The sequence below is a fragment of the Macaca thibetana genome, chromosome X, assembly GCF_024542745.1.
Source record: "Macaca thibetana thibetana isolate TM-01 chromosome X, ASM2454274v1, whole genome shotgun sequence".
Lineage (NCBI taxonomy): Eukaryota > Metazoa > Chordata > Mammalia > Primates > Cercopithecidae > Macaca > Macaca thibetana.
The window spans coordinates 144,751,692-144,779,539 of NC_065598.1; the positions used below are offsets into that span (position 1 = coordinate 144,751,692).

General features: G+C 40.0%; 1 long non-coding RNA gene across 1 annotated transcript in view; it reads left to right on the forward strand.

Annotated features, from left to right (window-relative positions):
* LOC126945445 (uncharacterized) overlaps nt 1-27,848 on the forward strand; it is a 66,926-nt gene that overhangs the window by 10,275 nt on the left and 28,803 nt on the right. Inside the window, exon 2 of the long non-coding RNA XR_007722447.1 lies at nt 3,692-3,875. This is a non-coding gene — a long non-coding RNA (uncharacterized LOC126945445). The remainder of the gene's footprint in view (nt 1-3,691; nt 3,876-27,848) is intronic.

Sequence of the window (27,848 nt, forward strand, 5' to 3'; positions counted from 1 at the left end):
TACTGAGAGAGAAGTGTTAAAGTTTCCCATTATAATTGTGTATTTGTCATTTTATTTTTTCAGTAGTGTCACAGTTTGTCTAATATATTTTAAGCTCTGTTAAGTGCCTGCACATTTACAATTTTTATATCTAATCGGAGAATTGACCTCTTCATTGTGTAATATCTCAATTTCTGACAATATTCTTTGTTCTGAAGTTTACTTTGTCTGATATTACTATAGCTACTTCTGCACAATATTTTACTCCTAGTAATATTTTAGATCAGTTAATTTATTTCTTTTTAGCCCTTTTGATTTATTTGTGAACATTTATGTTTCCATCTAATATATTCCTTCGGTATAAAAAAACCTCTTCAAGATTTCTTGTAGTGTAGAAATATTGGCTAGGATTTCCATCATTATTTTTGTTTTCCTGAGAAAGTCCTCATTTCTCCCTCATTTTAAAAATCAGGCTTATGGTGATAAAATTTACATATCGTAAATTCACCCTTTTAAGTGTACAATTTAGTAACTTTTAGTGGATTTACAGTTATGTAACCAGTAACATAATCTACTCTTAAAACATTGCCGTCACCTCTGAGGATCCTTCATGCCTATTTGCAGTCAGTCACCTTCCTATCCCCAACCCTGGCAACCAAAATTGTTATTGTAGATTTCCTATCTTTGGAATTTCCTATAAATAGAATCATACAATATCTAGTCTTTTGTATCTGGCTTCTTTCACTTAGCATAATGTTTTTGAGGCTCATCAATGTTGTAGCATGTAACAGTATTTTGTTCCTTTGTTTTGCTGGCTAGTATTTCGTTGTATGGATGTATCATATTTTGTTTATCTGTTTAATAGTTGATGAACATTTGGATTGTTTTCACTTTTTGGCTATTGTGAATAATGCAGTCATGAGCATACTTACAAGTCTTTGTGCGGACATAGGTTTTCATTTTATTTATTGCCTAGGTGTTGAATTGCTGGTTCACATGGCAAATTTATATTTAACATTTGAAAGAATTAATGGCCAAACTGTTTTCCAGAGTGGCTCCATCAGTTTATATTCACACCAGCAATGTCATCATCTTTATTTTTTATTTCATTATTATTATTATTTCAGTTGTTTTTTGGGGAAGAGGTGGTATTTGGTTACATGGGTAAGTTCTTTCGTGGTGATTTCTGAGATTTTGGTGCACCCATTATACAAGCAGTGTACACTGTACCCAATGTGTAGTCTTTTATCCCTCATCCCCCTCCCACCCTTACCCCTGAGTCCCAAGTCCATTATATCATTCTTATGCCTTTGTGTCCTCATAGCTTAGCTCCCACTTACAAGTGAGAACATACAATGTTTGATTTTTCATTCCTGAGTTACTCACTTAGAATAATGGTCTCCAACTCCATGCAGGTTGCTGCAAATGCCATTATTTCATTACTTTTTGTGGCCAAATCGTATTCCATGGTATACGTGGGAGATACTATCTATCTATCTATCTATCTATCTATCTATCTATCTCATATTTTCTTTATTCACTCGTTAGTTGATGGGCATTTAGGCTGATTCCATATTTTTGCAATTGCAAATTGCAAAAATAATGACTTCTTTACCTGTGGTTAGATACCCAATAGTGGGATTGCTGGATCAAATGGTAGATCTACTTTTAGTGCTTTAAGGAGTCTCCATACTGTTTTCTTTTTTTTTTTTTTTTTTTTTGAGGCGGAGTCTCGCTCTGTCGCCCAGGCTGGAGTGCAGTGGCGCGATCTCGGCTCACTGCAAGCTCCGCCTCCCGGGTTCCCACCATTCTCCTGCCTCAGCCTCCCGAGTAGCTGGGACTACAGGCGCCGCCACCACGCCCGGCTAATTTTTTTGTATTTTTAGTGGAGACGGGGTTTCATTGTGTTAGCCAGGATGGTCTCGATCTCCTGACCTCGTGATCCGCCCGTCTTGGCCTCCCAAAGTGCTGGGATTACAGGCTTGAGCCACCGCGCCCGGCCTCCATACTGTTTTCTGTAGTGGTTATAGTAGTTTAAATTCCCACCAGCAGTGTAAAAGTGTTCCCTTTTCACCACATCCACACCAACATCTATTATTTTTTAATTTTTAAATTGTGGCCATTTTTGCAGGAATTGTGTGTGGTTTTGCCTGGCTTATGATCTGAGAAACTTGCAGCCTCCTTTTAGTATGTCTGGTTAGCTCTGAGAAGTGGCTTGGTTTAATCTAGACCTCCTTTTCTAAACACGTAGAAATTCCTAGGGAAAATGAAGTGTTGTTCTATCACTCCAAGGTTTCTTTGGGGTCTTTTAAAGGATAGGTTCCTCTTTTGAAAGCTCTAAGTCACCTGTGATTCTGGGTAAGAGCAGGAGTAGGTTAACCTAAGCAGTTGCTCAGTAGGCTCACGCCTGTAATCCCAGCACTTTTGGGAGACCAAGGCAGGCAGATCACTTGAGGTCAGGAGTTCGAGACCAGCCTGGCCAACATGATGAAACCCCCATCTCTACTAAAAATATAAAAATTAGTTGGGCATGGTGGTGGGCGCCTGTAATCCCAGCTACTCAGGAGGCTGAGGCAGGAAAATCGCTTGAACTCAGGAGGTGGAGGTTACAGTGAGCCAAGATCAAGCCACTGCACTCCAGCCTGGGCGAGAGAGTGAGATCCTATCTCAAAAAAAAAAAAAAAAAAAAAGCACAAAGGACTGTTCAATACTTTTACATTAGCTAACAACTAATTTATGCTAACTTCTTTTTTATATGCAAAAAATAGTCATAGGATCTTAATAAGTTGTATAATCATGTTATTTGAGATTGTACAGTATTACACGATATGTAGCTTATATCACATTCGTTATTTTCACCTGAGGATACCTTAACATTAGGCCTACAGAAAATTAGCATAATACCTTTGTTCTCTTCAAAAGGCTGCAACAAGTGATCTCTAGAGGTGTTTTCTGACTCTCAGATCTCTAACTCTTGGATTCTGCCTCATCCAGAAAGGTTTGGGTTACCAAAGCAAAGTACCACAAACTGGATGACTTGAAAACAGTAGAAATTTATTTCTCATAGTTCTGGAGGCTGGAAGTCTTAGATCAGGGTGCTAATATGAGTTCTGGTGAGGACCTTCTTTGGGGTTGCGGATGGCCATCTTTTTGCTGTGTCCTCAGAAGAAAGAGTGAGCTAGCTCTCTGGCCTCTTCTTATAAGGGTACTTACCTCATTTATGATGGTTCCACCCTCATGACCTAATCACCTTCCAAAGGACCCATCTCCTAATACCATCACCTTAGGGGTCAGGATTTTAACATATAAATTTTGCAGGGACACATTCAGTCCATAACAGATTCTTTCCTGTTATTATTTTAGAATGACGTGAACTCTTTCCCAGTCCATTTGGGTTAGGATTCTTATCCAGCCTGGAGGCAGAGCAGTACCCTGTATGGCCTATCACATTCCCTTTGGTCTGTGTCTCTGGTTACTTGTAGAACTCTTATTTATAATTATTGTCTAATTCTGGGATTCTCCACAGAGTGCTGCTTGGAAAAATTTAGCTTCTTAGAGACAGTTGCAATAAAAGAATTCTCTCAAAAAGAATTCACTGAATTGTGATCACAAACAAAATAACTTTGTGGGGACAAAATGTACTCCAACAAGGGAGGCTTATGTTTGTTTTTCAGCCTCTCCTCCCAGTGCCGCACTTCTAATCTCTCTGCAGAAAGAAACATTTCAACAGAGAACCCAGTGGAAATTATGACATGTTATCTTCTCAGAGTCCTGAACTCCCATCCCTACCTCAGAAGAGACTCCTCTGTTCACAGAAGCTAAAGGCAGTTCCTTCCCAGTGGCAACTATGTTTGGATGTTGGATCTACACTTTCTCAAGCACTGTGATCTTCAAATGTAAGTTTAGTAACATAAATATCTTTTTGCAGCCTGAAAGAATTTTATGTCTCTGTGTTATCAGGTAATGTTACAGTATCTCATATTTTGCTGGTAACATGTGGAATGTTTATCTCATAAGGAGAATTCAGAGTTATAGTTAAATTTCTTTATCTGGGTTAGATGGGAATCCTTTATTCTGGGGAAAGCAGAGTTCTTTCTGTAAGCCTGTGTTCTCGTAATATACAGACTGGGAAACTTGGGAAAGAGTAGGAGCATCATTAGTTTTCATTTTATAGGTGGGAATAACAAAGCATGGAGAGACAAACATATTTGCCAAAATAGTTATTCTCAACCCCTTGTTTTGGGAATTCTAGAGTGTTTCATAGGATTTCAAAGTACCTCACAAAATTGTTCTAAATTTCTCAAAGCCAAATTCATTTTAATTAACTTTAATTTTTTTTTGAAAAGTTACATCATTCTTGGGGGTAAGATAGGTACATTTTATAAAAACAATACAAACAATTGTTTTGCTTAGAACCAGTGAAATGTCAAAACTCCAAAAATGTTTGGGAAGCACTGGATTAGTCAGTAGCATAACAAGCAATAAAACAACCCAGGTCAGGTGCAGAGAGGTATAAACTCTTGTCTCATCCTCCATGGATCTATATTTCCAAAGGCAGAGTCTTATGTGACAGCATGTCTGAGGATATGTCTCTTCTGGACAGGGTTTTTACGGTACTTGAGAATGATCCTAACAACCTTTTGGGGTGACTCAATTTTTTTCAGTGCTAGAGAGTTAAAAAAATATTGACACAGTTGAACAGTGAGAAATTTAGTTTGACTGGAGCACAGGCTCATAATTCTACCATTATGAGCCTGTGCTAGGCTGTGTGGGTTTGGCCAAATTGGGTCAAGTGAAAACAGAAAGATCAGTTACAAACTTGAGACAGTTTCGATAAAAGATGTTATGGTGGTTGTCCAACTGTATTGTGAACTCTCTTATTGTACTAGCGTTTAAAAGCAGATAAGCTGTTACCTCTTGAATCCCACAGGCTGTCTAGTTATACCGGTCAGGATCTCTTCCAGCTCATTTTTAAAAAAAAAAAAATCCTTTGCCTTGACTTCCAAAGGCACTTGTTGAGAGTGGACTTCTCAAGCTGCGTAAAATACTTTTGGCATAATCAAGTCTATGTTGTTCCATGAAGCTCTAAGTCCAAAGTAACTGTCTTTAGTTGATCATATTGAAAGCAAGAACATCATTTCAAACAAACCAAGTCTGAGATATTTAACCCACACGTGCTTTCAGAGCTGGTATGTGTGAGCTTGAGCAATGAAGCCTTATTCCATTTTGATGTTATAAAAAATGGAGGGATTTCCCTGCATTCAGTTTCACAGCCACTATTGGACTTATATTTGAAGGGGGAAAGATAAGGGCTGTGTTCTTTTCATCTGAATTTTTCTGTTCCTAAAAGGTTTTTTTTCTAAGAACACTAGTCAGTACCTGGAGACACTCTGACATATTTAAAGAATTAACTTGCTTTAATGAAAAAAGTTGTTTCTTTAAACATTTAAATAATTACTTTTTCTTCAGTGAAAAAATTAGTTTGCTTTAATGAAAAAAAGTTTTTCATAACTTTCATTACATGAACCTTTAGCAAAGGAGATTTCTCCCATTATATACTTCTTATGATCACCAAATTCCATCATCTCCGCACTAAGAGAAAGTGCTCAAGGATGATAGAATAATTTTAAAGTTATGGGCTACAACAGCATCCACAGGAACCTTGTGTAAGTACCATGAACCCTGACCCTCAGGGTTAATTTGTAAGCCTTTGGCAGTGAGATGGAATGTCTTCTTTCAGTTTGAAACAAAGGAAACCTATTGCATCACAGGTAAATTTGTATATTGATGCTATATTGACTTTGTAGCTACCGTGCCTTTATACAGACACCTCATCTAGCCCCCACTGTTCCATTTACTGTGATGGTTTGTATATCTTTATTTCAAAGATGATCTGTTTGAACCAGGTTTAATTTCTTCCTTGACCTGCTTTCATCACTGCCCATGCCTACCCTGGTGGCATTCTCATCCACGAGACTGTCACATCCATGCCACTAGGTGGCATTCTCATCCATGAGACCACTGCACCTGTGCGCTCGTCAAGAAGTAGCCAAGCCATGGGCTGGGTTGTGCTTTTCCTGAGAGGATGAAAGGCTTCATGGATATATGCTAGTATCCATGTTCCTCTATTCCCAAGTCAGGCACCAAGATGATATTTCATACCTGCCTGCCTTTCAAAGTCTCATAAATGTTAATTGAATATCCACTCTATGCAAGGCACTAGGGTAGTCACAGAGGCAAGCTTTGAGCTAAACTACAGGCCCTGCCCTCCAGGAGCTCCCGGTCTCATGGCAGGGTGCAGAAGCCAGAATAGAGGGCCATGATGTGGGAGAGAACTCTGCTGACTGGGAGCTCTGAAGGGTTAGGGGTCCATGAGCCTGATTTATGGGGCAGTTGCCATAGGATCAGGGGCTCCCTGGCATTCAGTGAATGGAGAGACGAGCATCGCTGTCTTATTTCACTGAGAGGGCACCAATGTTCAGCCCCTGAGACTTGGGGAGGAAAGCAGTGGCCATGAATGTTCCCTCCCATCCCGGGGACTGACTGGGCTCCTCCCACAGTCTCAGACACAGAGGAGGAAGTGTACTCACACTGCCCCAACACCAGTGAGTGGAAATATTTATAGGTCTCTCATTTGGTTTTAATTTTAATTTTTTTATTTTTCAAAAATTAAACAAAGAAAATCACACTTACAAAATTAAGCATTACCCACATTCCTACCAACAAGAAGTAACCATTCTTAACCTCGTAATATGTTGGTTTCCAGATTTATATTTACGCTTTAAAAAATTATGCAGATAACATATTAGTACATTGCCCCTTTTCTCATTTGTTTTAATCCATGTTCTTCCCATTTATATAGGACCAATTCTTGCATTCAGTTATGGGATACTATAAATGCCTAGTATAATGGCAGCAGAGAAAATTATTATGGTTTTATACCTTTTCTCGCTCCTTGCTTGCTCCTCAAATGCCTAGAGTTTAAAATCTATTGTGGAAAATTTGTGAAATGCAGAAAGGTGAAAATAAACAAATTACCAGTGGTTCTTTGGCTTCGGGAGAATTGTAATTGATGTTCATTTTGGTATGTTTCCCTCCAGTATTTTTTCCATATAGTTTTATTTTTAAAAATTATACCCCATATATGTATATGTGTATACACATATATATACACACTTAGTATTCACAAAATTAAAAATTAAAAAATTAAAAATGTATAAAAGAAACAATTAGCCTCATTTTGTATTTACTATTTTATAATCTGCCTTTTTGCTTAATTTTCTTTGTCATTATATGTTCTTCTACCTCATGATTTTTAATAGCTACCTAGTATTCCATTGTATAGCCATAGTTATTTCATACTTTATAATTGCTAGACATTTAGTTGGTTTCCTTTTTTTGCTGTTATTATAATATGTGTTCCTATACATAAATCTTGTGAATATCTGATTTTAAAGATAAATTTCTAGCAGTGAAACTTCTTAGTTAAGAGTATATACATTAAAATACACTCTTATTGTATTTTTCTTTACCAAAGTAATATATGTTTATTATAGAACATGTACAAAATCACAGATATACAAAAAAGACAGCATATAAGTTACTTGTATTCTTCCCACTCAGAGATAGCCACTATTAGCATTTTATTGTAACCACCCAGCTTTCTTTTCTCTATATTCTACATGCTCTTTCATAAGCTTTTTTACTGAATGAATTCAGAATACCTAAGTTCATTGTTCTTTTTTACCTTCACTGGTTACATGGCATTTCATTGAATGAACATACCAGAATTTATCTGATGAATCTTCTAATGCTGGACATTTCAGTCACTTTCTGTTTTTCTGTACTATAAACAATATAGAGGTAAGTAGTGTATGACTACGTCTTTGCAAGTCCTTGATTGTTCCCTGTGAATAAATTCCTAAATGTGCAACTGTGTTTCACCTGTATGTTAATTTTTAAGGCTTTTCATGGGTATTGCTAAATGTTCCTATAACAATTTTTATCTTAGAGGCAGAATATTGGTATATCCTTTTTTTTCCAAATTCTTGATATTACTATTTTGCCAATTTGACTACAAAGAATTATCGTATTTTAAAATTAACATTTATTTAATCACAAGTAAAACTGAACTATTTTTTTCTTTTTTGCTCAATTTTATGTTTTGGTATAGGTTTTTCCTTGTTTATTAATAGATTTAAAAAATACATTTAAAATATTAATTTCTTGTTATTTGTTCAGGTTTTCTCCTTCAACTGATTGTTGTGATGAATTATATGTCTAGACTTCCTAATAATAAATTGCACTCCTGAAATAATCCCTCCTTACTCATAATGTCTTGCCAGATTTGGCTTGCTGACATTTCATTTAGGATTTTTGCATCTATATTCCTAAGTGACATCAGTCTTCAGTTTTCTTTCTGTGTGTATTTGTGTGGGTGTTTGTCAGGTTTTGTGATCAGGATAACTTTAGTTTTATAAAATGAATGGGCTTATTTCTTCTTTTACTTTATAATGAGAACCACTTGTAGAGCATGGAAGTTGCCTGTTCTTTGTAAATTAAAAAGAACTTGCTCATAAAGCTGTCTGGGCACTGTAACAATCATCGGAAGAAAATTTGTAGCACCCTATTTTTCCCCATGTTTTCTACTTCTTTGTGATTCCAGTTAGCTAATTTTCCTAGAAAATTGTCCTTGTTATTGAGATTTTCAAACTCTTTACCATTTTTACACTTTTATTGAGATATGCATACAAGTCACCCACTTAAAGTGATTTTTAGTGTACTCATAGAGCTCTAGACCATCACCACAACCACCACAATAAATTTTATAACATTTTCAAAACCCCAGAAAGAAACCCCATACCCATTAGCAGTCACCCTCCATTTCCCCTTAATCCTAGATAACCGCTAATCTACTTTCTGTCTCCATAGAATTCCCCTATTCTGGACCTTTCGTATAAATGGAATCACACACTATATGGTCGTTTATGGCTATCTTCTTTCACTTAATGTTTTCAGGGTTCATCCATATTGTAGCATGTAGCAGCACTTTATTCTCTCTCTCTTTTTAAGTTTTTAATTAACAGACTACTTTTTAGAGCAGTTTTAAGTTTACAGAAAGTTGAGCAGATAGTACAGAGAATTCCTTTATACTTCCCTTCTCTCCATTCCTGACCATAGTTTTGCCCACAAACATCTTGCGTTGGTGTGGTACATTTGTCATAATTGATGAATGGATATTGACACATTATTATTAACTAAAGTCTGTACATTTGGGTTCATTCTTTGTGTTGTACAGTTTTATGGGTTTTGACAAATGTCTAATGTCATATATCTACCATTACAGTATCATAGAGAGTAGTTTTGATGAAAAGGTAAAACACAGGGAACTTTTAGGGCAGTCTTTCCCTCCGCCCTGTCAACACCTACCAACCACTGATCTTTTGATTTGCTTTCCCAGAATGTTATATAATTGGAATCATACAGCATGTAATCTTTTCAGAGAGGCTTCTATCACTAAGTAATGTGCATGTAAGCTTCTTCCCTGCCTTTCTTTGACTTAATGGCTCATTTCTTTTCATGGCTAAATAATATTCTATTGTGTGGATTTACCACAGTTTATCCATTCAGCTTTTAAAGAACATCTTGGTTACTTCCAATTTGGGGCAGTTATGGATAAAGCTGCTTCAGTCATTTGTGTGCATGCAGGTTTTTGTGGGCTCATAAGTTTTCACCCAATTTAGGTAAATACCAGTGAGCATAGACTATGTTTATCTTTGTAAGAAACTCGTTTTGCATTCTGACCAGCAATGAATAAGAATTCCTGTTGCTTTACATCCTTGCCATCATTTGGTGTTGTAAGTTGTTTGGATTTTCGTCATTCTAATAGGTTTGCAGTGGTAGTTCATGGTTTTAATTTGCAATTCTCTGATGGCATATGATGCTGAGCATCTTTTTACATGCTTATTTGCCATCTGTACTTTTTCTTTGATGTGATGTCTGTTTAGATATTTTTCCCATTTTTAAATTGATTGTTTTCTTTTTGTGTATGGTGGATACAAATCCTTTATCAGATAACGTGTTTTGAAAATATTTCTCACATGAATTCTGTTTTCATTCTCTTAACAGTACCTTTCACGGAGTATAAGGTTTTTGGTTTAATTTTACTGAAGTCCAATTTCTTTTTATGGCTAATATTCCATCATATGGATATACCACATTTTGTTTATCCATGTATCTCTTGGTGGACACTTGAGTTGCTTCCTTTTGGCTATTGTAAATAATGTTGTTATGAACATTTGGTAGAATTTTTTTTTTTTTTTTTTGGAAACGGAGTTTTGCCCTTGTTGCCCAGGCTGGAGTGCAGTGGTGCCATCTCGGCTCACCACAGCCTCCACAATTCTCCTGCCTCAGCCTCCCAAGTAGCTGGGATTACAGGCATATGCCACCATCCCCGGCTAATTTTGTATTTTTAGTAGAGACAGGGTTTCTCCATGTTGGTCAGGCTGGTCTCGAACTCACGACCAAGGCGATCCACCCACCTTGGCCTCCCAAAGTACTGGGATTACAGGTGTGAGCCACCACGCCCAGCCTGGTAGAAGTTTTTATGTGAATATATGTTGTCATTTATCTTGAGTAGATACCCAGCAGTAGAATTGCTGAGTCATATGATAACTCAGTGTTTAACTCTGAGAAACTGAACAACTTTTCCAAAGCGGCTGCACCATTTTACATTGCCATGCCTCCTACATTGCTAGTAGCATTTTGCATTGTCACTAGCAGTGTAGACGGGTTCTGTTTTCTCCGTATCCTCACCAATGCTTGTCATCATCAGTATTTTTTGTTATAGACATCGTAGTGGGTGTGAACTGGTGTCTCATTATGACTGACTTGTATTTCCCTAATGACCCATGACATTGAACATATTTTCATGTGCTTATTGGCCACTTGTATATCTTCTTTGTCTCTTCACTTTTGATATTCTTTTCCATGGGAATTTCATGGATTTCACTAAAACCTTTGTGCAGATGATTTCCAATGTTTACTTCCAACTCTGACCTTTCTCCTAAGATTGTCGCAGTTTCCCATCTGTTTCTTAGCCGTTATTGCCCTAATTGCAGAATCAGTGTATCACAACTGAAATTCATTGTCTTTCCTCCCAATCAATTTATTCTTCCTCTGTGTTCCCTATTTCTGTTAATCATATGACTATTCTTCTAATCATCCAGACTTTCAATTTGGCATCATATTTAAATGTAAGAGAAATGAAATAGGAAAGTCAATTTGTTGCCAAGTTCCACATTACTTTCATAATATTTTGCATATGTTTTCTCTTTACTTTGTATTCTCTCCTTCCTCATCTCTGTCCTCTTCTGACTTTTTTGATCCCTTACTCTTCTGGTTCTCCTGTCTTTGATCATTTTATTTCAGGTTATTCTTATCTGCCCCTTAAATTACCTATCTGCATGATCTCAGTTCACTGCAACCTCCGTCTCCTGGGCTCAAGTGATCCTCCCACCTCAGCCTCCTGAGTAGCCAGTACCATAGGTGCACACCACGATGCCCACCTCAGCCTCCTGAGTAGCCAGTACCATAGGTGCACACCACGATGCCCAGCTAAAGGGTTTCACCATGTTGCCTATTCTTGTCTTGAGCTTCTGAACTCCTGAGCTCAAACGATCCACCTGCCTTGGCCTTCCAGAGTGCTAGGATTACAGACACAAGCCACTGTGTCCAACCGTCCACAGTCTTTTACAAATCGATGTATACTTTCCTTCTTGGCTATTTGTATGTAATCTTAAGATATGAACTATCACTTACACACATAACTCCCAAATAAATATTTCTAGGCTTGGAATATTCTGAGAACTTCAGACATATATATCAAACTGTCTGTGGGACAGATGTCCAACTGGATAGATGGACATTTGTAGAACAGATGTGCAATTGTATACATGTCCAAACTTAACTCTCCCCACCTTAGCTGCCCCCAAACTTGTTCCTCCGCTCATATTTCCAGTCAATGGCAAGACCATCCATCTGGGGTTCTCAGGACATACATCTGACCATCATTCCTCCTTTCTCCCTCTCCCCTAAAGCCAAATATTCACCAAGTCAGTACTATTCTAAAACTCTCTTTGATCTTCTGTCTTTATCCCCATGCTGCTGCTTTGTCCAGGCTTTTATCATCTCTCATTTAGACTATTTCAGTGATTTTCAATCTTGCCTTTCTGTCTAGTCTCTTACCATGCCCCCCAACCCCCTTCATGCAGTCTACTGACAAAGTGAATTTCTAAATCGAAAATTTAGTCATGCCATTTCACTGCAAAGAACAAATCAAAATAAGAACAAGTACAACAATATTTACAGTCTCCCTGGTGGCTACTTACTTTTCTAAAGAATATAGTTTAAGCTCCTTAGCCTGTCATATTGTACTGCTCCCTGCCTGCTTCTTCAGCTTTGTCTCTTGTCACTCCAGAAATATTCTTCTGTCTTTTAATGTGTTCCCTCTGCTCAGACACTTCTTCCTGCCTTGTTTACTTAGTGAACCACCATTTGAGATTTCTTGGAGGTAGACATGATCACATGGCTGGAATCCAGAAGGGATGGTCGATAAGAACCGGCTTCAGTGAATGTGAATTTACATACTTTCTGGGAGCTCTGTATGTAAAGGAAATGCTTCCAGCCCTTCCTTGCTTGGCTCTTGGCATATAACTTCTGATAGTTCTCCTGCTTTAGTAGTCACTTTTGGAGCAATGAGTTCTCCTGCTTTAGTAGTCACTTTTGGAGCAATGAGAGATCAGATTCCTTTAGTGGCCTGGGAATGATGTCTCATGGTGTTATTGATAGAAGTCTGCAGAGCTTGGGATTCTGAGAAGCAATCTTCAGACTAGAACTTAGCCCAAGAGGATGAGCAACTCTATGGTAGAGGGTGAGAGCCTCAAACAGGCCCAAGAACCTTTAGTCCAAGGACTTTGGGAAGTTTTATGGTCCCATCTAGGCCTACAGGATACAAGCACTGAGGGATGGCAGTGTTTTTGAGTAAAGAACAGTGCAGGGCTCGGGGCTCAAATTCCTTAGGGCAAGCTAATCAATTTGGCTCCCCTCAGCTCTGTGGGACTAAACTTTAAAAGTGCCCCTGGGATTGACCTCCCCAGGATAATCTCAGGGGTCTCAGTAATCACCTGAGCAGACAGGCTCCAGGAAGACCTGGATGAGTCTCTGGAAATCAGCTTTTTAGCTCAGTTTTGCCTGCTCCACCAGGATCCACACCCTTTACTTTGGAAATCTGAGTACAAGTTAGGGCAGGTGTCAGTGAGGAGAAGGATTGGAGCTCAGTGACCTTTCCTCAGTAGTGCTTACTTGTGAAGCCTATGTCCTTAGGAAATTAGCACTGCCTCTGCCAAAGTGGCTTTTTACTGTCTTATGCTTTCCCAGAGTGCACTTCCACTCTCGTTTAGGCCAGTGTAGTTCCTGTTGAGTTGAGTGGCTGTGAAAAAGATGTTCTGAAAAGGAATTCGGAGGAAAGATACCTTATTCCAGTGAGCAGTTTGCAAACTCAGGAGACACAGCCTTTTGTATAAAAGAAAGGTACATTTCAGAGAACAAAGAGAGTGTTTGGGTTTTATAGCAAAAGTTTCTGCCTGAGTTCCTAATCAGGTTTATTTATGCAAATGAAGGATTGAAATGGTCTTAGTTCTAGTTGGGTGATGCAGCTGAGTTCTGATTGGTAAATACAGCTAAGCCCTAATTGGTTGGTATAGGTGAGCTCTGAAAGTCCCAAAGTTAAAGAGAGGTGGGAGTTTTGGGGAAACTCAGAGTATGTGTGTGACCTCTAGTCAGCAAATGGCTGCCTGGCTGTATTTTAAATTTAGCCCCAGTTAGCCACTTGGGATCCATCTTGAAGGATTTACTGTTTTAGGTTCATATTTGTTCACATGGCTTTCCCCCTCTGATACCTTGGTGAGCCTAATGGAGACTAAAGCTTAGTTGACTTTGACTTTAGGGAATGAAATTATTTATGGCTGAGACCCTAAGCAGAAGCTAAAATTGCAGAAATACCTTTGTAATACTATGTGACAGTTTACAAAAACTCTCACATACATTATTCAATTTATTAAATCCTCACAGAAGCCAGCACCTGTCCCTTAGTAATCACATGTTTGGTGTATGAATGAACATGGAGGTTTTTGTTTTGTTTTATTTTGCTTTGTAGAAAGACAGGGTCTCACTCTTGTTCAGGCAGGAGTGCAGTGGTGCAATCATAGCTCACTGCAGCCTTGAACTTCTGGGCTCAAGTGATCCTAATGCTTCAGCCTCCCAAATAGCTAGGACTAAAGGCATGCACCATCACTAATGCCTGGCCTTTTCTTTTTTTTGTTTTTTTGAGACAGGGTTGCCCAGGCATGTCTTGAACTCCTGGCCTCATGTCTTGAACTCCTGGCCTCAAGAAGTCATCCTGTCTCAGCCTCTCAAAGTGCTGGGATTACAGGCATGAGCCACCACACCTGGCCAAACATGGGGATTTGTTGTGTCTGTTTTACAGTTTGGCGAACTGAGGTCTAAGCGGCTGAATTGAGTTTCCTAAATTTCAACTCTACAGTTAGCCACGTATGGAGCCTACACTTGAAATTAGATCCATTTCAGGTGAACATTTACTTAGCGCCTACTGAGTGACAGGTACTTATCAATGATGAATAAGCATGTTCCTTGGTTTTGAGAGCTTATAGGCTTGTCAGACATATGAGCAAATAATTTCAATACAATATGCTAAGTGTCATGATAGAGAACTTTGTGTGATGGTATGGAGTCATGCAGGAGGGGCACCTAATCCAGTCTGATGATGTTGCGAAAGACTGCCTGAAGAAGTGACACCTCAGTTAAGTTTTGAAGGTTCAATGGAGATTGGTCAAGGGTAGAGATAACAGTCTAGGCTGAGAGATCAGCCCCAGTCGGGGCACAGAGGTGCAAACCGGTATGGTACGTTTTTAGGATTGCTGGAGTATTCTTGGCAAGGGGAAAATGGCAGAAATGATGACTTAGAGATAGGCAAGGTTCAGATCATTGAGGACGTAGACTTTGCTTTGTACACCATTAGTTCCTACACATTGCTGAATTATTAACATCATCTGGGGAACTTAGGCATTTTCTTAATTAGCTAGATTTGAGAGTCACGTGTGGAGGCAGTGAGTAACATAGCCTGCCATGTTGGATCACTCTGGTAACAGTCTATATGGAGGCAGGTAGATTTGAAAGGGATGCTGCTAGACGCCTAGAGACCATTTTGAAAGTCACTGAATTCATCTAAGATACGGTGAACTGAATAAGGCAGTAGCAGTGAGGACAGAGAGGAAGAGGCAGATGCAAAATGGTGAAACTCTTAGGATGTTGTGGGGCAGGTTGGCGAGGGAGAGAAAAGTGTCTAAGGTAATTCTCCAGGTTTCTGGCCTGGCTGTCTGAGTAGATGGTGGTTTTTTGACCAAGTTCAGGAATGAACAGTGGAGATAGAATGTACAAAAAATTGGATACATTCAGCTTGGAACCTGCTGAATTTGAGGTGCTGTGGGACTTCCAGAGGGGAGAGTAGCTATTTTGTTCTGGAACTCAGGATGTGTCTAGGCTGCTCTGTCTGGGCAGTTTAAACCCAAGTGAATAGTAAGACCCCATCTCTCAGAGAGAATGTGTAGAGAGTGCATCTTCAATAATTCTACCCCCTTTCAACTTCAAGGGCTGTACCCCTGGGGAAGCAGAAGCAGCTTGTTTCTCTCTCTCTCTTTTTAATGTTTGAGGCAACAAGGGATACTGAAAATGCCGTCAAAAGTGGAGTTAGAAAACCTGAGTTCAAGCCCTGCTTCTGGCACTTCACCACGCTGCAACACTCAGTAGTTCCTGAGCCTCTCTTAGCCTCCAGGTCTTCATCTAGGAAACAAGGGTAGTAGGAATAACTGCTTCACACGATTATTAAGATAGTCCAATGAGAACGTGTATGTGGAAAGTGCTGTGTAAAGAACCATAGAAACATCGTTTTGTTGTTGTTGTTGTTTGTTTTGTGTTTTCCCCTAGAAACTTGGACCAATATGTAGGAACAGATTTGGCCCAATATGAGGAAAGACTAATACTTTGACTGTTGAATGATGGGAAGAGCTTTGGGAGATGGGAAGCTCTGAGGCTCTGGATGTCCTTAAGCAGAAGCCAGGTTTCTGGGCATATGCTGAGGGTTTTGTTGCCAGGGATTGGGTCGTCCTGCATGACCTCTGAGTTACCTTTCAGGCTCAGATAGAGTTTGAGTTACCAAAACACTTATTTACCTGTTTTCTGAAGTTTTCTACACTCAGTAGATTTTTTTTAAATTGTAAAAGCAATACGAGTGCATGGTCTTTCCCTTTGAGTCTCTTAAGGTACTGGGCATTTTGGATCCTAAGTGGAGACTTGGTTTATATACCCTGAATAATGGGGCAAACTACCTCATGTATTACTGCATGAGGCATTTATGGACAGACATTTTCTTAATGTTCTTTAATGAGATCTCTTTAAAAGAATATTTTTTTCTTATTTTCAAGCAGAAATGATATTACAAAAAGCTAATAAAATATTGCCAAGTAGAGGTCTTGAATGAGTATGCTCCACTGAGTAGGTGCAGATCATTTGACATCAGCACACTAATTATTTATATGCAAATGAATGTTAGAGATCTTGGAAAGAGTTGTTCTCTGAACTGGGTTAAATGTTCCCTAAGAGCTCATGTTTATACTCTTAATTTACTCAGAAACCTATTGTTGCTCTTTCTTTAATAGATAGAGGAAAGGTAAAATATGCCAGCCATGATTGAGTTATCACAAATTTAGAAATGGCATGAATTGAATTATACTTTTCTGTGTTTATTTTATTGCCAATCACTAATGTGACACACATTTGCTAAACAAGTTCTAATTTTCTTGGTAACTTTCCCTACAGAAAGCTTATTTTGCTAAATGAAAGATCTCTACCCATGCCATTTAATGAGGAATTATCTTTATGATTGTTGAGGTGACTTCCTGGCTCTTTGAAAAACATCACAAAAACAATAGCCCCAAATAATAGTAATTTTATTCCTAGAAAATATTCTACTAGGGATAAGTTGCTGCGAACCATATAGAGGTGAACAATTTTGAAAAGTCAAGAATTTAGGAAAGTACATTCAGTCTTAATTATGGTAGAATCAAATTTCATCTTCCTGATGCTTCCATAGGCCCTTCAAGATCTTTGCAAAGCCCTGGTCAGCTTTTGATTATTTTTTCATTGTACTATGGCTATGACAAAGGTTGCCGTTGGGGAAAGGATAAGGAGGTTGTGTTTTGCAATTCCTTCCTGTGGAAAAAAATTGATAGAACCTTCTAGTTGATGTTTTTAAAAAGGAAAGACGTTTAAATACTCTTGCCTTCCCTACCTCATTCTACACTTCTGGTTCTCATCTGCAAGTGCACCAAGGGAGAGAGTACTCCAGCTGTGGTGTCCTAGACTTTGAATCCTGGGATGAGGGGGCAGGGTGGGGTAGAAGATTCAAGAACAGAGGAATTATGGAGGGATGGAAGCTGGGAGGGAGGAAGAAAGAGTGAGAATCTAGAAATGAACCAAGGGAGGAGCCGAAGAGTCTTGGTCTTGAGCCAGATCATAGGCAGTTGGGTCAGGGTTAGAGGTAACAGTTGTAAGGAACAAGTCTAAGCCAGCCAAACCCTGGTTGAGCCATGGTGTCCGACCTTGTGGGGGGCCCCTCATTATCTTTCTTAATGCAACACATTGTTAAACTTTGGTCTGACCCCATGGGGAGGCTGAGCAGCTCAGTAAGTAGGCCATTCCTTAAAAGCCTGAGTGTCTGTTCACTGACAACCCTGTGGATCTTTCTTTGTACCAGTAAATTACCCTGTACAACCCACTGCCCAGACATTTTATGTCTCACTTTTGGTGGGGATGATATAGTGTGCTGGGAAGAGCTCTCCATGGAGGTTTGTGGGAGAGAGGGCAAGAGGCTTGGGTTTTAGCTAGTGCTTTGCCACTAATTGGCCATGAAGCATTAGGCGAGTTATCTAAATGTTTGGTGCCTCAGTTTCCCCATATATACAATGAGGGTCAAGGAGGCACAGATGTATAGCTCATCTATCAGTTGTGAGTTCTAAAGCATAGAAAAGAATTCTGTGGCTTTGGCATTTGGCTTTTTTGACTTGAGAAAAGTAAATACACCCTAAGCACTACAGTTGAGTTGAACCTATGAAAATCCTGAGAGTCAAAACTAAACTATAAATAGTAAAATCCTTTCCCCAGCTTGTTTGTTAGAGTCAGGAGTGTTGAAGACAGTCAGCTTTTTAGCGTTTGTGGAAATGGCAGGAAGCAAATTGAATAGGATTGAACAGTTGTGCTCCTTGACCTCTGAGATGCAATATCTTACATACCAGTACTAAACCAGAGGTTCACTGTGTTCCAGGGACTCTGATGGGGCTGATAGACCCCCTAGTGACGCACATACCACCAGCAAGCTGGATGACCTTCCTCCTTTGCCAAAATCACACATGTCTCATTTGCTGAGGGCTGCAGTAAAATTAAGTGCTTCTTCTTGCTTCTTCTGAACTGGCCACCCTGTTGGTCCTGCCAGTGTGAGACAAAAGATGTAAGGGCTACCAGTGGACTTTAAAATTTTAATTTTAAAAATAACCCTTAATTATTAGAAATAGCCCTAATTATAGCTTACTATAGGCAGGCCACACATTTCTGAATAGTTTAACAAATGCGGAAATAAGTGAAGAGTTGATAAGTGCTGGTGGATTCATTTGCATGCTTTCCCACACCCAAATGGGAATACTGCAACACCACAGTCTTCAGTCAAATTACGAGTACAACAAAGTAACACAATTTGTTAATTTCCTTTTTAATTACACTACGAACAGGAGTATTTCTGTATTTTGACTTTTTTTTTTTTTTTGACACAGATTTCATCTTAAAAGCAGAAAGACTTTAATATAGCTAAATCTATAACAAATAAAGCTTGTTTCATTTTCCTCACCCAGCTGGCTAAGATTTATACATTAATTATTCAACCGATGCATCTTAAACATCCTAGTTAAAATACACACAGTTGGCCAGAGATTGTTAAACCTCCAGCATATTTTTGTTTGCCTGTAAGGAATAAATACTTAGAACTGTAAATGGGTAAACTTAATCTTTCCATGTGGTGAGGTCAACAGAACTCATGGTGAACATACAAAGAATAGGGGACTAATTATTATTGAGATTCAGGTAAGTGATTTCTTAGGCATTTTAGCTGTCATGCTGTGGAATAATTGTAAACTCACCGGGAAGGAATTGCAGAACACAACCTACTTATCCTTTCCCCAATGGCTATATAGAATTTTTTTCTGTCCTGCAGTTTGTGCCAACTCTAATCATTAAAAGGAATGTTATTTTAAGTATTGCTTCCTCAATAACAGTGTTTGACAGAAACTCTACAGAATGGTGACTTTGCCCAGAGTGTGGCTTTAATATGCTAGTGCGATTTAGGCAATCAGAGCTATTGGTAATGGAATGCAGATCTCTGTAGCAATTTTATTTAAAGTTTTGCCTAAGTTAATATTACATCCAACTAATGTAACCATCTGTATCTGGCCCCATCAGTGACGACATAAAACTGTTAAACACCATTTCATAGGCATTAAGTGCTTTGGCTTTGGTATAATTTTATGATCATGCCTTATTCTTATTGTAGTACTTCATTACTATCTGTTTTTTTTTTTTTTTTGAGACGGAGTCTCTTTCTGTAGCCCAGGCTGGAGTGCAGTGGCGCGATCTCAGCTCACTGCAACCTCTGCCTCCCAGGTCCTGGTTCAAGCAATTCTCCTGCTTCAGCCTCCCGAGTAGCTGGGATTACAGGCACGTGCCACCATGCCCAGCTAATTTTTGTATTTTTAGTAGAGACAGGGTTTCACCATGTTGGCCAGACTGGTCTTGAACCCCTGACCTTGTGATCCGCCCACCTCAGCCTTCCAAAGTGCTGGGATTACAGGTGTGAGCCGCTGCGCCCAGCCACTATCATTTAAGTATCAGTAACAGCAGCAGCAAATATTCTAAGCATAGCACAGAGACCAAGGTAATGGGTCTCCCAGCCTTGTGACTAAATTCTTCCGGCCTCTAGGTCTTCATGTAGTCTGTTCCGTTGTCTAGGAATGCCCTTCAAACCTTGGTTTAAAGGCCTTTTCAGATAAGTCTGTCTTTTTCCCCCTAGTATTCTTGATCACTATACCCATTTGTCTTCTCCATAGTATTTATCACAATTTAAAATTATACTTGTATTTTTTTTTTAAAAACTTGTCTCCCCAGCTAGAATGTAAGCTATACAAGGACAGAGACCATGCCTATATTTTATTATTTTTGAAATTTTTAATTTTTAATTGTAAATTAACAAATTGTTATAATTACATATATTTATGGGATACAGAATGATGTTATGATTTATGAAGACAATGTGGAATGATCAAATCAAGCTGATTAACATATCCACCACCTCAAATATTAACCCATGTATCCTCTTGCCTAGCAAAGTAAGTAGGGACTGTAAATATTTTTTGGAAGGGACTTTAAGTACTTTAATGAATAAATGAGGCAATGTGGTGTAATTATAAGGAGGCAGGGGCTCTATATGCTGAGGACTTCCAAGTTAATCTTGTGGTTACATTTGAGCTGCCTAGGCCTGTGTGACTTTATACCAGTATAACGAAAGGCTTGCTGGACATTTCTTCCCAATGACCGCAGACATCTCACAGTCAACATTCCAACCTATAATCTGTCTTCTTGCCTCTCAAATTTCTTTTTTCTCCCCAGTCATAACTTGGATAGTGTCACCATCATGTATGCCATCTCCCCCTCCCTCCTCTGGAACATCAATCAGCGCACAGTCCTGTCAGTTCTCCGGAATGTCTCTTGCATCTGTCCTTTTCTTTCTACCTCCATTGACGTGGCCTTGGTTCAGGTCCTCATTATCTTATCGCTATCTAGACTGCTGCAAATGCTTCTTCCTCCTCCCTGCCTCCCTAATCTTATTCCCTAAAGACCACCTCCCTCCTTCCAAACAGGCAAATGCTGTTCTCTCTCTCTTTCTGGATCCAGAAGTCAGTAAGGGCTGCCAATGTGCAGAAGTAGCTGGAACCTTACTAAGAGATATTCAAAGATTGCAGAGACATATGATTTCTTCAAGATTAATTTCCTTTTTGTTTTTCTGCTATGAATCCAATGGAATAAGTTATTAAAATGCTGTAAGCTTCTGAACGAAAGCACGGAACCATGCCAGCAGGAACAACATAAAGGTTTCCTTTATTTTCCTCTAGCATCTATCTGATGGATGTGATCATGAATCTTCACTTAAATATGGAATTCTGAAATACCATAAAATCCCAGAGCGTCAGGGCTGGCTGGGCAAATCAGTCTGAATCCTATGTCTGAGGCTGAGAGAAGGGAAGGGCTTTAACATCACAGGGCGAGTTAGCTGCGGAAGTAGGACTCAGACCCAGTTCTCTGTATTACTCGAGTGATCATGAGGCTTCATTTAGATGCATTGTTAAAACATTTGGCAGCTCTGTGACCCACCCCCCCAGATGACTGTGGCATGACTTCCTTCATCTGATCATTTTTTGCTCCTCTTAAGCCTGAGTGCTAATCAGTGTGATTAGAAAGAAAGGAACACATTAGCTGGTTTGCTCCCCAAGTTGAATATTCTAAGTAAACCATACTTTTGTGGTTTTGTGTTTATTTTAATTTTTATCCTTCTCTTTACAATAATAAAAGACAGGAAAAATCCAGGACATAATAAAGTGACATATGCGGCCGGGCGCGGTGGCTCAAGCCTGTAATCCCAGCACTTTGGGAGGCCGAGACGGGCGGATCACGAGGTCAGGAGATCGAGACCATCCTGGCGAACACGGTGAAACCCCGTCTCTACTAAAAAATACAAAAAAAACTAGCCGGGCGCGGTGGCGGGCGCCTGTAGTCCCAGCTACTCGGGAGGCTGAGGCAGGAGAATGGCGTAAACCCGGGAGGCGGAGCTTGCAGTGAGCCGAGATCGCGCCACTGCACTCCAGCCTGGGTGACAGAGCCAGACTCCGTCTCAAAAAAAAAAAAAATAAATAAATAAAAAAAATAAAGTGACATATGCTTCAGTGGTGGTTTTCAAATGGGGCACCTTGGAGCACCAGGGCTTTCTTGAAGTTGCCTTGGGGTCTCATATATATCACTCATTGAGGTGTCAAGTGAATAGGGCCCTGGGCTGGCAACCCCTGTTTCAGCCAGACAGCTGTGTTTGTATCTGTTTTATATGGACTTACACTACCATTGCATTTAAATAGGTGATTCTATGTTGTAAAAGTTTTAAAAATGACTGCACCTCAGGAATACATTAGCTGGTTTGCTCCCCAAGTTGAATATTCCAATTAAACAATATTTTTGTGGTTTTGTGTTTATTTTTATTTTAACCTTTCTCTTTACAATAATAAAAGACAGGGAAAAATCCAGGCTTGCTCATGTGGGTTTGGTAATTTGAATATAGATTGTCTGTGACTAGTTAGTGGACCAGTGCCTAAGACTGGGGTTTTATGGATTCTTGGCTATGTGGTAGTATGGGTGGGTCAGGTCTACATAAAGGGTCCCAACCCTCCTTCTCAGGCCAGGGCATATGAATGATTGCTTGGTAGGAAGTGTTATTGTTCAGTGTCTGATGCTGACTACCAACAGGCAAGGTGGAATGTATTCTTTCTAAGAGCCAGACATTGTAGTGGAGTAGTAAAACACCATGTAAATGTCTGTGGAAGGGGGCACTTGTGTTGAACATTGATGACGTGTCATTGTGAAGGGTCTCAGAAGGTAGTGTTCCAGTTTCTGGCATGGGGGGTGATCGTGGGAGGGATATATAGGCTATGAAGCAGGGACAAATTGGACAAATGGTGTCTCCCACTTGACTTTCTTTGTTGCCCAGGGACAGCATACTTTTGATACTTCTCCTTGGCATGATGAAAGGTAAGGCCACTCCTAACTTTGGGGGCCTGGGGCAAGGGTGTAAAATACAGACTCGCTGCAAAGTCCCACTTCTCTTCAACATTCTCGCTCTGTTCCTTCCCCTAAGAGGACTTCAACACATTATATTTGAGGAGCCTTGCTTCTCAAAGTGTGGACCCCAGTCTGCAGCATCAGCATTACCTGAGAGCTTATTAGAACTATGGACTCTCAGGCCCTACTCTAGGCCTGCTGAACCAGAATCTGGATTTTAATAAGATACTAGGTAATTCACATGCACATTAAAGTTTGAGAAACACTGCCATAGCCCACGTGTTCAAGTTCCATCACCACTGAGTGGAGGGGCAACAGCTGCCCTGTGCCACCCCTCAGTCACCCTTCAGGCCTAGGGTTTAGTCTATCCTTAGGAAGACAGAACTAGGAAAGAGGATCACACAGGCTGCAAAGGCAGGCCTGAGACAAATAGACATAGGCAGAGGATTTCAAGGTCATGAGTATCCTGAGGATAGCCTCTAAGAGGGAAGCATAGACTTGGGGTTGGCAAGGCCCCTTGGCCCTCTATACCCCTTGCCCTGTGAGGAGCGTGGCTGCAGCAGGGCCAGAGTAAGGCCCTGCCAACCATGGGGCCTAGGGCAGGATCTGGTTGTCCCAATCTAAGAGTGATACTATTGAAAGATGTCCTAAATATTCAAGGGGATGGAGATTGAAAGAGTAATTCATAGCTCCTTGAATTCATAGCTTTGCACAGAACCTTGTATGTTGCTGTGACCCGAAAGCTGCAGTGCTAAGGAGAGGACAACCTAAATCTAAAACTCAAGTGCAGGTGAAGACACACTCACAAAGGAAAGACAACAAATGGCAGAATGATCATCATTTCTTCATGCACGGACTTGACAGGTTGCAAAGCACTTTTCCATCCATTATCTCACTAGAACCACCCAACATCTCTGCAAGGTAGGCAGCTCCTTCATAGCTCCTGGCCAGCCGCCAGGGTCTTGATGGCTCTTTGGAGTATGGGGAAGTTACGGTGGTGGGACCATTACTGCTTTAAGAGGGAATCAGTGTAAACTGTTATAAGCAAAGTCTTTGGTTGCTAGAGACATATTCATTGACTTATCTGTAGAAGGTGTACAGCGAAGCTGCCTCCTGTAGTGCCTAATAACAATTTGATTAGATTAGCTACTAGCCTCCATAGGAGACAGGTGGATGTGACTGTGGAGGGCTTTGAACAACTTCCTTCAAACCTAAGAAACAGGCCACTTTTCTTAAAGAATTGAGAGCAGCATCTGGTGTGGTTGGGATGGCGTGGCTGTTGGAGGGGCAAAGTATGCCATTTTGTGTCCAGCACCACCTGTATGATGCCATGGTTGTGGGACGGAGGCAAGTCTGAAATGAAGATCAACAGATTGCTATCCCAGCTCCCACACCCCACCTCTTCCTCTGTAAAATGGGTCTAACAGTCCTTGTCCTGCCTACCTTGCAGAGATGTTGGGTGGCTCCAGTGAAATAATGGATGGAAAAGTGCTTTGCAACCTGTCAAGTCCGTGCATGAAGAAATGATGATCATTCTGCCATTTGTTGTCTTTCCTTTGTGAGTGTGTCTTCACCTGCACTTGAGTTTTAGATTTAGGTTGTCCTCTCCTTAGCACTGCAGCTTTCGGGTCACAGCAACATACAAGGTTCTGTGCAAAGCCATATCTGCCCCTCTTCCTGACACCTTCCAGCCTCTTCCATGCAGATACACTGCTGTGATTCTCATTTTTGAGTTCCACAGATTTGGGATGGAGATTTTATATTGGCAAATATTTCTGAAGAGGCAAATAATTGCCTCTGGAAAGAGGCTTCTTTTCTCTTCCAAAAATTCATATCTGCTGGTTTAAACTGATGTGACTATTTTTTGGCTAGAGCTCTGCAGCATTTCACTGAGCAGTAATTATTCCTTTGGTGTTGCAGGAGTTTTCTGAGAGAAGGGAACTAAATCTAAGAGAGTGAATCCATCTGGTACATATGTTGAAGCTCTCTATGAGGCCACTGACACTGAAATGTTAATGCTAGATTTCTATCAACTGCTATCATTTAGATATTGATACAATATGAGCTAGTACCCTGGGTCACTGAACCAAAGGCTGAATTCCATTTCCTTATATGGCACTGGATTCCTGCACCAGTGGATTGATGATTCTTGGCAGAGTACGATGGTAAGATAGACCCTGCATTCCAGTCCTGTCACCCGATTGTCAGACTCTGGCCGTCCCAGCCCCAATCAGGAGTAGACACTAAAGGCCAGCAGCTGGCAAACTCAGTGTCTCCCAGTACCTGAAGCATTGGTAGGTAACTAAGCTTGACAGGATAGTAGAAGTACCTACACATAGTAGGTAATTAATTCTAATTCTAGATTAGTCTGATACCTTAAGTGTTAAGTGCCCCCAGAAGAACCCCTGGGGCCCATGGAGACTCACTAATCTGCAGCTTTTTCTTTTTACACGATGGTGTGGGTGAAACCAGGATGTGTTCCAGGACTGAACTGGTGGCTGTCCTGCTTGGGTGGGGCTCTGGCATCCAGCCTAGCCATTGTTAAGTTTTTCCCTAGGTTGTTGGACTCTGTTTCTCCACCAAACTGCCAACTAACATTCAATTCAAATAAAACATCTTAGAAATACGATGCTGCCACCGTATGCAAGGTGCAAGGTGGCAGCACCGTATTTCCAAGATTAGTATTGCCACTGTGCAAGGTCTTTTCTAGCCAGATTGTTCAGCTTGCATTTATCATGATTTTTTCATCTTTGTAACTTGGATAGCCAGTCAGCCCTCTTAGGGACACCTCTGGGGCTCTCCAAGTTCTGACTCTTCTTGATCTGTGCTCATTCTTCTTTTTCTGCTCTTCTTACATTGAAGTCTTGGAAATCCCAACCATTGCTATAAAAGTTCTGTTGCAAAGAATGGAAAATAGCCTATTTTATCCCGTAGCCTAGTTACACATACATAGGGAGCTATGGACATCTCACTGTTCACTTTGAGTTGAACCTGAAATTCCTGCCTCTCCTCTTCAGGAAGTATTAACCAAAGAAGCCACAAGGGAATTCACTAGTCTCCTATGAAATAAAATGCTATCAGATACCAAACAGCTAACTGTCCAGATTTTTCAGCAAAAATTGGCTCCTTTAGTTTTTTGAAATTTTTTTCTCTCTCCTCAGTAGTTCAGTATGAGAGAACCTTCAGGGCAAATTGTCATTGGGAGGAATTCGGAGATGCCATATGTCCTCAGTACATGGCTGAGGAGAACCAACAAAAGTATTACCGCCATTTTCCCAAAAAGCTATTAGGGAAGGTTATTGATTGTTTTCCACATACCTTCCATCTTCATCACAGGGTATTGTGATAACTAAAAAGGTACTTTCATGTATCTCTTAAAAATGGTTTTCTCCTTTTTTGTTTTCTTAATATCCACTGTGCCCAGGTTGCTTTACAGAGCTCCAAAGTGATACTCCTTTCTCCATAAGATTTGCCCTTGCCCTTCTGGCAAATGGACTTGAATTGCTACTGCTTCTGTCAGCTGGTGGCTATGTTTACTTCAAGGTCTTTGGGTAGGCCAGTCAAGTCCAATTACATAAATCATTATTGACTGCTGTCAACCCCCTGTCCCTCCCTCTTACACTTGTTTTTCTACCCCTACCTCCCTCTGCTTTCTATATAGGATTGGAGATGCCATTTTTTTCCTTCAGACTTTCAGGCTTTGGATAAAAATGGTGCCTAAAGGTACATGTCAGCAGACTTCTGGATGACCTTTATGGTAGAGTGGTATTTGGTCTGTACAATAACCCATTCTTTATCATTTATAGATTATCCACATTATACCTAATTTTAAAATTCTTGATGACATCTATTAGGCTTAAGCCCTTAAACCAGTTCACGAGGGTACAGGGGTATTATAGCATTAATGCCCTGTAGGTGAAGTGAATGCTGGTATTTGATCTTTTAGTTGGTACCTGGACCATCCTTCAGTGGGGCTTTCCCACTTTCCCCTTTCCCCTTTTGTGTTGATGGATTAAGGTATATTTCATTTCTTCTTATTCTGTGTTCATTTCAACATAATCTTCACAGACCCATTAATAAAGAACAGTTGGCTATTTTCTCCTGCCACATTTCTAATTTCTCAATGCCCAGTTGACAAACAGAATCCTATCTAGAGCAAAGTCATTTGTTCCAGGCTCAGAATACATGGAGGGCCCAGAACCATACGTTGCACTTTTGTTTCAGAGTTAGAAGTCTTCCATGGGCTTTTATTTGCAGAAATGAAGTTTCTTTGGGTCTTGTTTTGTTTTTGTTTTTGAAAATGGAATCTATGATCATCTCAGTTTAGTTCTTTGCCTTTTTGTTGTTGTTGTTCTTGAGCTCATATATGGGGTATGTAGGCCTTTCGGCCATTTGAAGCATTGCAGGGAGTGGTATGTTTTAGTTGGTAGATATGTTAATATAAGAAATCAGCAAACGGTTTGTGGTGCCTTTTAAGATTTATTTAGCACATATTTTTCCTATGGGCTTGGTGCTGAGCTGGATGCTGGGGATGTACAGATGAGAAAGGCACAGCCCCTGTTCGCAGATTGTCTCACAGTCTAGTAAGAGAGAGAGAGAGACATCAACAGCTATCTCTAATACCTAACAATCTGGATAGAAAATTTCAGGTCAGGGCACTGGCATGAACAGAAATTGAGAACAGATAAATACATGGTTTGTTCAGGGAATCACTTATGTAGTAATATGGATATTGGCAGAAAATGACTAGAGACAAGATGGAAAGGTAGATTCAGGTCAGATTTTGAAGAGTTGAGACTTTTAGCTTTTAG